The following is a 7,749-nucleotide window of genomic DNA, read 5'->3' as shown; positions in this document are numbered from 1 at the left end:
GGCAAGGTTCTTGGTACTACAGGCAGAGTCGACCACTGGAAGAAACATCCGAAGAAGAAATCGTGAAGAGAAGCCCGCTGCAACCTCCCGGACCTCGAATTGCCCAGTCAAGCACTGCTGCTGTGCTGACCTTTTTCACATTATCAGAGAAGCTCTGGAGGGAACGACTTCTCCCCTTGGGCTGGTGATATGATATGGCATTTATAACACATTTATATAGCAGTTTTTCACTTGGTGGGACCAACTAGCCCTGTGACGAACTCCACGATGGCACAACCCCAGACTTGCTGTGGCTCTCCAGTGCTGCAGAATTCCAATGCCAGGGGTCAAGTGTCCATAGCTAAGTGCAATATCTTCCGCTCAACAAATCCAGCCAAAAGCTCCTGGAGCCTCTTAAGGACACTCCAGAAGCAGGACATCCAGATCCAGTGTCCCCTCACCAGAGTCCAGGACCGAAGGAGCAAGGAAAGTCCAACCGGGGATATATGTTCTGCATCAGTGCTGTTTGCGCAGTGCTGAAACAGCTAGGGGCTGCTGAATCGAAGAGATCACCTAGCTGCTAAAGTCCTTTCCAGAGTATTGCCGCAGGAGCACAGCAGACGTTCCCACTCTTGTCCCCATGACTGAAGCTCAGGAACAAGGGTCTGCTTGGCTGTAGCAAGACTGAATCCAGCTGGACCACTTTTCTTCAAACCAGAGGTACTTTGTTTGGGCTTGGGGTACTTAACTTATTGCCTTAAGCCGCGTTTTCTCACTTGTGAAGTGCACTGGCTTACCTTTTCTGAGTTGATTTCAACTCCCCTTGCACAGGCTTAACTGCTTGTGTTCCTTCAGTGATTTTCTATAACTATCTGACTTTGTGAAAGACTTATCGAAAAAGTGCATCAGAACGTTCAACTGTGTCCAATTGACTTTGGTTGTCCTGGCTCCTTTATATATATTTAAAAAAAAGACACCCTTCTGATCTATTGACTTTGGCATTGCTTGTCCCTTCACAAGTTATAATTTGTTGAACACTTTTACTGCTGGGAAAGGCTTACCTAAATTGCATTAGAGCAGGTGTGCACAACTGGACTGGTTTTGTTGAAGGGCTGAATGAAATTTGCAAACCTTCTGTGGTGGGCTGTACTTTGTAAGCGGGTCTAGCAGGCTTTTTTTTGCACCATCAAAATGTTAAAATGAAGTGAGAGAAAAGGCACCTTCTGAAATATACTTATTAACCGTATTGTTCTATTTCTTAATGTTCTAAGAAAATCCTGTAATATTTCATGGTAACATAATGACATGTTTGACAGAAGAAACAACTGGAGGCCTGTGATTAACAAAACAAGGATGCTGACAGAATAACCACCCCTGCCTGAGGTGTACCGTTTACCTGTTATTGTGTTTTATTTTGGGAGGGTTCTGAAAGAAACAAAATAACATTGCAGTTTCACTTATCCAATACTATGTGCCATGCTAACTGTCATACTGTATCATAACTAGAATACCAAAAATGAAATACAATCAACTGAGGAAAATCACATTTTGTTTGAGATGCTGTCCCTTTAAAAAAGGGAGTATGTGTGCTTTAGGAATTTGCAACCATTTTTGGCCAAATTTCGTTTTTATTGTACAAATTAAGCAATGGCTAAATTGAAGAATGTTGGTCTTGTTATTTTGTTTGTATAAAAATAAACAAGAATTAAGTGGTCAGCCTCTTATTTCTGAGTTGCTTTGTTTGGCACAGAAATGACTAGAAAAGGGCTGCCTGCACCTTTTTCTTGAACTGCTCTTCCGTGGAGGGCCATAAATCATGATGTGATGGGCCGGGCCACAAATCATGATGTGATGGGCCGGGCCACATCTGGCCTGCGGGACATACGTTGTGCCCCCTTGCATTAGAGGATTCAAACCGTCTTCCTGTTATAAGAAAACTATTTCCTTAAACCTTCCATCCTGAAAAACCAGAGTCAAAAAAGTATATTGGTGTTTGATAAATCCAATACTATCTTTGTTATTGAAGTCACTCCAGGGTGTAGGAAAAATGTATTAGCATATCCAAAGAGTATCCACCAACTTTATTGACTTTGAAAAGTGATCCCAAAGTTTGCTTGACTGTTACGCATTCTTTAAAAAGGCAATTGTTTGCAACTAAAACTTGTGTAAATATATACTTAACTGAAACCTTGAGAGTGCGTTACTTGTATTTAATCTGTACAGCTCTACAACTCACATTTATCCCTCTTGAGATAGTCCTGGCTGCTCAGTCACACTACCAACTTGTGTAGTATAGACCTATATCAAAAGGCGGGTTACATAATACCAAGCAGATAGGTCTTGTGTAGTCTCACAGTGTGTCTGCACCAATTCTTACCCAACACTCACAATAGGTTTATATTGTGGGAATTTGTTAAATTGTTAGTGAATTTTGGATATGAAGTATATAGTTGCCATTCGTGGGTATTGAATATTCATACAGGTGTTCCTCATTTAGTAGGCCTTTGTCACAACAATTTGTGCTTATTGATCTCCATTGTTTTAAATCTGGAAGAGGGTTGATTAATTTCTTGTAGCAATGGATATTTCTATCAAGAAACTACAAGCTGGCACAGTTGATAGCAGCACTTCTGCCAAAGGATTCTCTTCTGCTCTTTGTGTAAATAGCCATAACCAGTTGGAACAAGATAGTGGACAATTAGGTGACAGTCACTGTACAAAGCACTCTGTGTGTACTAGATAAGGACAATTATTTAATAATCTAGAATTTTAGCACCCTGGCAGGGGGCGTGGGGCGCACCAATCAGGTGGCTAGGAACGTGGACTTGCACTGCCCATGAAAGCCTACGTCCCATCCCACCCGACAGCTGGCTCCCCCGCTGCCATCTTCCCCCCACCCCTCTGTCCAGTTATTTTTTTTCCTTCAACGTTATGTATCTCTACAGCGGCGGCACTCGCCGCAGCCGCTCCTTCCTCTCTGCACCTGCAGGCTGCAATGGAAAGAGAAAGGGGCTCCGCTTCCCTTTTCATGGCAGCCATCAAGAAGAACAAGTTCCTCTTACCTGGTAACGTTCTTTCGATGGGATGGTCCGACGACGTATTCCATATCTATGACAGTAATCACCACAGCTGTGCTGCTTCGGAAAATCTTCGGTGTCTGCGTCCTGCGTCGATGACGTTGATACGCCGCCCTCGAGGACCTCCTCCGACGGCCGACGTCACTGGATGTTATAAGTAGGACGCACGATGCCCGTAGCCTCAGTTGTAGTTTTTCCCAGAACGTGTGCCACAGTCTTCTGCCAGTCTGACACACAAAGCCTTGCGGAAACGTAAGCTGCAATCGCATAATAAATTCTGTAGCGGGGAAGGTAGGGAGGGAGCGAGCAAAATGGAATACGTCGTCAGACCATCCCATCGAAAGAACGTTACCAGGTAAGAGAGTAACTTGTTCTTAGAGGGGATTGGGTCCTCCGACGTATTGCATATCTATGACAGACTCCCAAAGCAGTACCAATGCAAGGAGGTGGAAAAAGAATTTAGAAAACAGAAATTTAGCATGCCCAATCAAATTGCGGAGTAAAGGACCGCCTTGCCAAAGGCCAGATCCTGCCCCCGGATGGAATCGAGGGAATAATGACGTACAAAAGTATGTACCGAAGCCCAGATGGCTGCATCACAGATGTTTCGAAAAGGAACACCTCTCTGCAGGGCAGTAGAGGCAGCCATACCCCTGGTAGAATGGGCCTGTAAGCCGACCGGTGGGTCCTTACCCGCCAAGCTGTAACACTCGTAGATAGCCAAAATAATCCAGCGAGACAAAGTCTGTTTCGTCACAGCCGGTCCCAAACGCTTTCCAGCGTAACCAATGAAGAGCTGATCGTCCACTCTGACCCGGGACATGCGTGAAATATAAAAGCTTAACGCTCTCCTAGGATCAAGCCTATGGAGCCTCTCCTCTTCCTTACCAGGATGTGGAGGAGGATAAAATGCCTGAAGAACAACCTTCTGGCCTAAATGAAATTCCGATACCACCTTCGGAAGAAAAGAAGGACGAACTCTAAGGACAACCCTGTCCTTATGAAACACAGTGAAGGGTGGCTTAACTGAAAGTGCATGTAACTCACTCACTCTGCGAGCGGAAGTGACCACAACTAAAAATACAGTTTTAAGAGTTAACAGTTTCAAAGGGCACGAATGCAAAGGCTCAAACGGAGCACCCATCAGAAACTTGAGAACAAGGTTCAAATCCCAACCGGGCACCTGGAAAGGTGACGGAGGGAACACATTAGTGAGCCCTTTCAGAAACTGAGAAAAAGGAATTTTAAAATAGGAACACTTTAGACAAGCGCTTAAATATGGACAGCGCCGCCGGGTAACCTTTAATGGTACCCACCTGTGTGCCAAAGAAAGCAAAAAAAAAAAAGACAGAACCATGGGAATTTCACATGCAAAAGGATCCACATTCTTAACCCTGCACCAGTCGCAGAACTTTCTTCAATGGCAACGGTACAGGGACTTAGTTGCGGGCCTTCTGGCCGAAAGCGACACCTCCATCACGTCTTCAGGTAGGTCCCAATCATTATACCTCAACCTTTCAGAAACCAAGCGTGAAGGTTGAGGGACCTGACCTCTGGATGGAGAACCTGACTAAAGACTGGTCGGGGGTGTATGCACTTCTGCTCTCTATATGGTAGAGAAGAGGCACAGCGGACCCCAGCCAAGATTCTCTATAAGGTAGCAATGGACGAGCAATCAAGGCCTAGCTTCTCAGGAGGTGATGCAGGCTGGTTCTTAAGTACAGTGTAGTCCCCGAACCTCCACAAACGAATGTCCACACACTGTATTACTGAAAACACAGTCTTTATATAATATTCAAAGGTATGTACACGATCACAATAACGCACTTTGTACTTGGAAGTCAATAATAATAATAATAATAATTTGGCAAATATATACAATTCTAAAGTGGTACCACCAATGTTATCAAATCTCATTAAAGTGCATCAACTGTACGGTTAAAATGTCACACAGATTAATAACGAGGAAACCAGTAATAGAGATAGGCAGAAACGTAAGATGGTTGGAACAATAGGCAGAACACTGACCCCTACCACTAGACACAGTTCTGTGTGGAGATCCCCCCCCCACCTGGGCAACCTGTAAATAAAGATGTATAGCACAAGCCCAGTCCATATAATGTTCGATAACCTTACTCGTTCCTATTAAGGTTTTACCCCCCGAATGTACCTGGTGGAGTAGAGTTCTCCGACGATACGTCGACCGATCCTTCTTGAGTGCCTCCGTTTCAGGCGGGAGCCACAGATCGTCGAGAGGTGTCTGGGAACTTGGCGTTCGGTGTCGGGGAATCGATGGCCCTTCTTGAGTGCCCTCCCTTTAAGGCGGGAGTCATGGGTCGAACGTCCGACGGTGAACAGGGTGAACTACGGCAGGGAAGTGGCAGCTTCGTTCCTAGCGGTGCTCGTCGACGACGGAGCGTTGGCATCCTGCAAGGAAGAGGCGTCCGGGGCACCTCGGTGACGATAGTTCTGGACCGCAAAGAGATGATGAAGAACTGTGGCCCAGCAAGGGCGTCGAGTCGTCGGCGTCTGTGGTCTTTAGGTGGCGGGAAAGCCACCGGTGGATGCTCCTCGGCGCATCGACGGTCGGGCCTTCTCCAGCGGGAGACAAGCGGATGACGATGCAGACGAGAGCGTCCGATGATCAATTGAAGTTCTTAGGCAAACGGGAGCACGGCGGCTCCGGTCGGCGATGGCGGTCGCCGACAGTGGCGGACAACAGTCCGAGTGCTTCTCCTTGGAGTTCTGCAGCAGTCCCCGTATCGGGTCGGCAGCCTGGCGTAGGTCTGTCTACAAGGGAGCGTTGGCAAAGATCAGCTGTGCACGATGGTCCCTCGTAGCTCGGGAAGAGGGCGCCTCACCAGGTCCTCTCTGGGTCAGTCCTTGGAGGCACAGCAGCTTTCAGATTGTGAAGGAGAGCAACAGCAATTCTTCTCGTCCAGCAGGGCTTCAAGGTCAAGCGTCAGTTAATCCAGTCACTCGTCGTAGTGGACTTCAGCTTCTGAACACGATTCCTAGCAGTGAGAGGTCCCCAGATATACTGTTGATCCCCCATTCATTCCGCTGGGTCACACTCGAGCATCCAATCACGACTACGGGCATTCATGCAGCCAATCAGGCACACGAGGTATTCAGGCCATTCACATCTCTCCAGACACTCACAACAAGTTATGTGTATTGGGACAAGTACCGAGCCCTTCAACACTCCAAGCCGCATTCATACCGGTTTCAGGCAGGGTTGTCTCAGTCATTGTGTCAACCACCAGATACTAGACACCCACAACACAGAATGCATACTCGTCACACACTCTATTCACCCAGGTCCCACCCACAGGAGGTACCAACAACATACATCACCGGGAAGGCTCCAGCTAGTCTGGCCGGGCCTTCACAACACCACCATATATGGCATTTCCACCCAACAGCCAGTCAGGGGGAAGGGACAGAGTCAGGGCTTCCCAGGACTTTGGGAAAACAAGGTAACGGGTAATAGAAAGCAAGAGGCCACCAGGGCCATCTTGTTTCCCCATCAGGAATCAACTGATCCCAATGGCAGGGCCGGGGTATCCCAAAATGGAGGATACTCTGTGCCCCTGTCAAATTCAGCATGGAGCTGCCACCAGCCCATACCCTGCTCTGCGGGCCACCCACAGGTGCCCAAAAACATACACTAGGGGCACAGGGTTGTACCCCCACCCATGGGTGCCATAAGGGTATCCCACGGGTCCGTTCACCAAACCAAAAGAAAGAGCGCTGCACCGCCAGGAGTCCCACATGAACTCCTGCGTGGGAAAACACGACAGAACACACGATAAAAAGCAGTAAAGGACAAGGATACGGAGGCCCTGTCCCTCCGATGCATTTCCAGCATCACACTGACCCCCCTCCCGTGAGAGCAGATCATCTCGGTAGGGAAGACAATGTGAAGGGCAGATGTACAAGTCGAGAAGATCCGGGTACCACGATCTCCGGGCCCACGCCGGAGCAATGAGGATCATCCGGGAACATAACCTCCGCAACCTCCACAGTACTTGCGGGATGACGGGGACTGGAGGAAACGTGTACAGCAGTGGGAATGACCACTCCACCACGAATGCGTCTAAGGCTCCGTTTGGAGGAAATTCCCGCGAGCAGAACCTCTCGCACTTCCGGTTGACACTGGAGGCAAAGAGATCCACTTGAGGGGTCCCCCAAAGGGCGAAGATCTCCAGGAGAATCTCCTGAGCCAACTCTCACTCGTGAGAGATCGCGCTCTGCCTGCTCAGAGCGTCCGTCGTCTCATTTTCGTCTCCTGCCAGATGAACTGCCGAGATCGATACTTCCTGCTGGATTGCCCAGAACCAGAGCTGCATCGCCTCCCTGCACAGAGGAAGTGACCCCCCCCCCCCCTTTTTGTTGAGGTAGTGCATGGCCACCGTGTTGTCCATCAGGATATTCTTTCCTCACACAGTCGGCAGAAAAGCCTTCAGGGCTAGCCTGACGGCCCTCAGCTCCAACAGATTGATATGGAGTCTGGACTCCGACGGAGACCAACGACCGCTGACTGTCAACTATTTGGCATGAGCTCCCCATCCCGTGAGGGATGCGTCCGTCACGATCGTCTCCTCCGGCCAGGGCAGCCAAAATGGAGCCCCCCCTCATCAGATTGCCTTCGTCAGCCCACCACAGAGGGTCCTGGGCGACCGAAGACAGC

Source organism: Ambystoma mexicanum, chromosome 2q, assembly GCF_040938575.1.
Source record: "Ambystoma mexicanum isolate Mex_15411 chromosome 2q, UKY_AmexF1_1, whole genome shotgun sequence".
NCBI lineage: Eukaryota > Metazoa > Chordata > Amphibia > Caudata > Ambystomatidae > Ambystoma > Ambystoma mexicanum.
Note: the sequence above shows the minus strand (reverse complement) of the source record.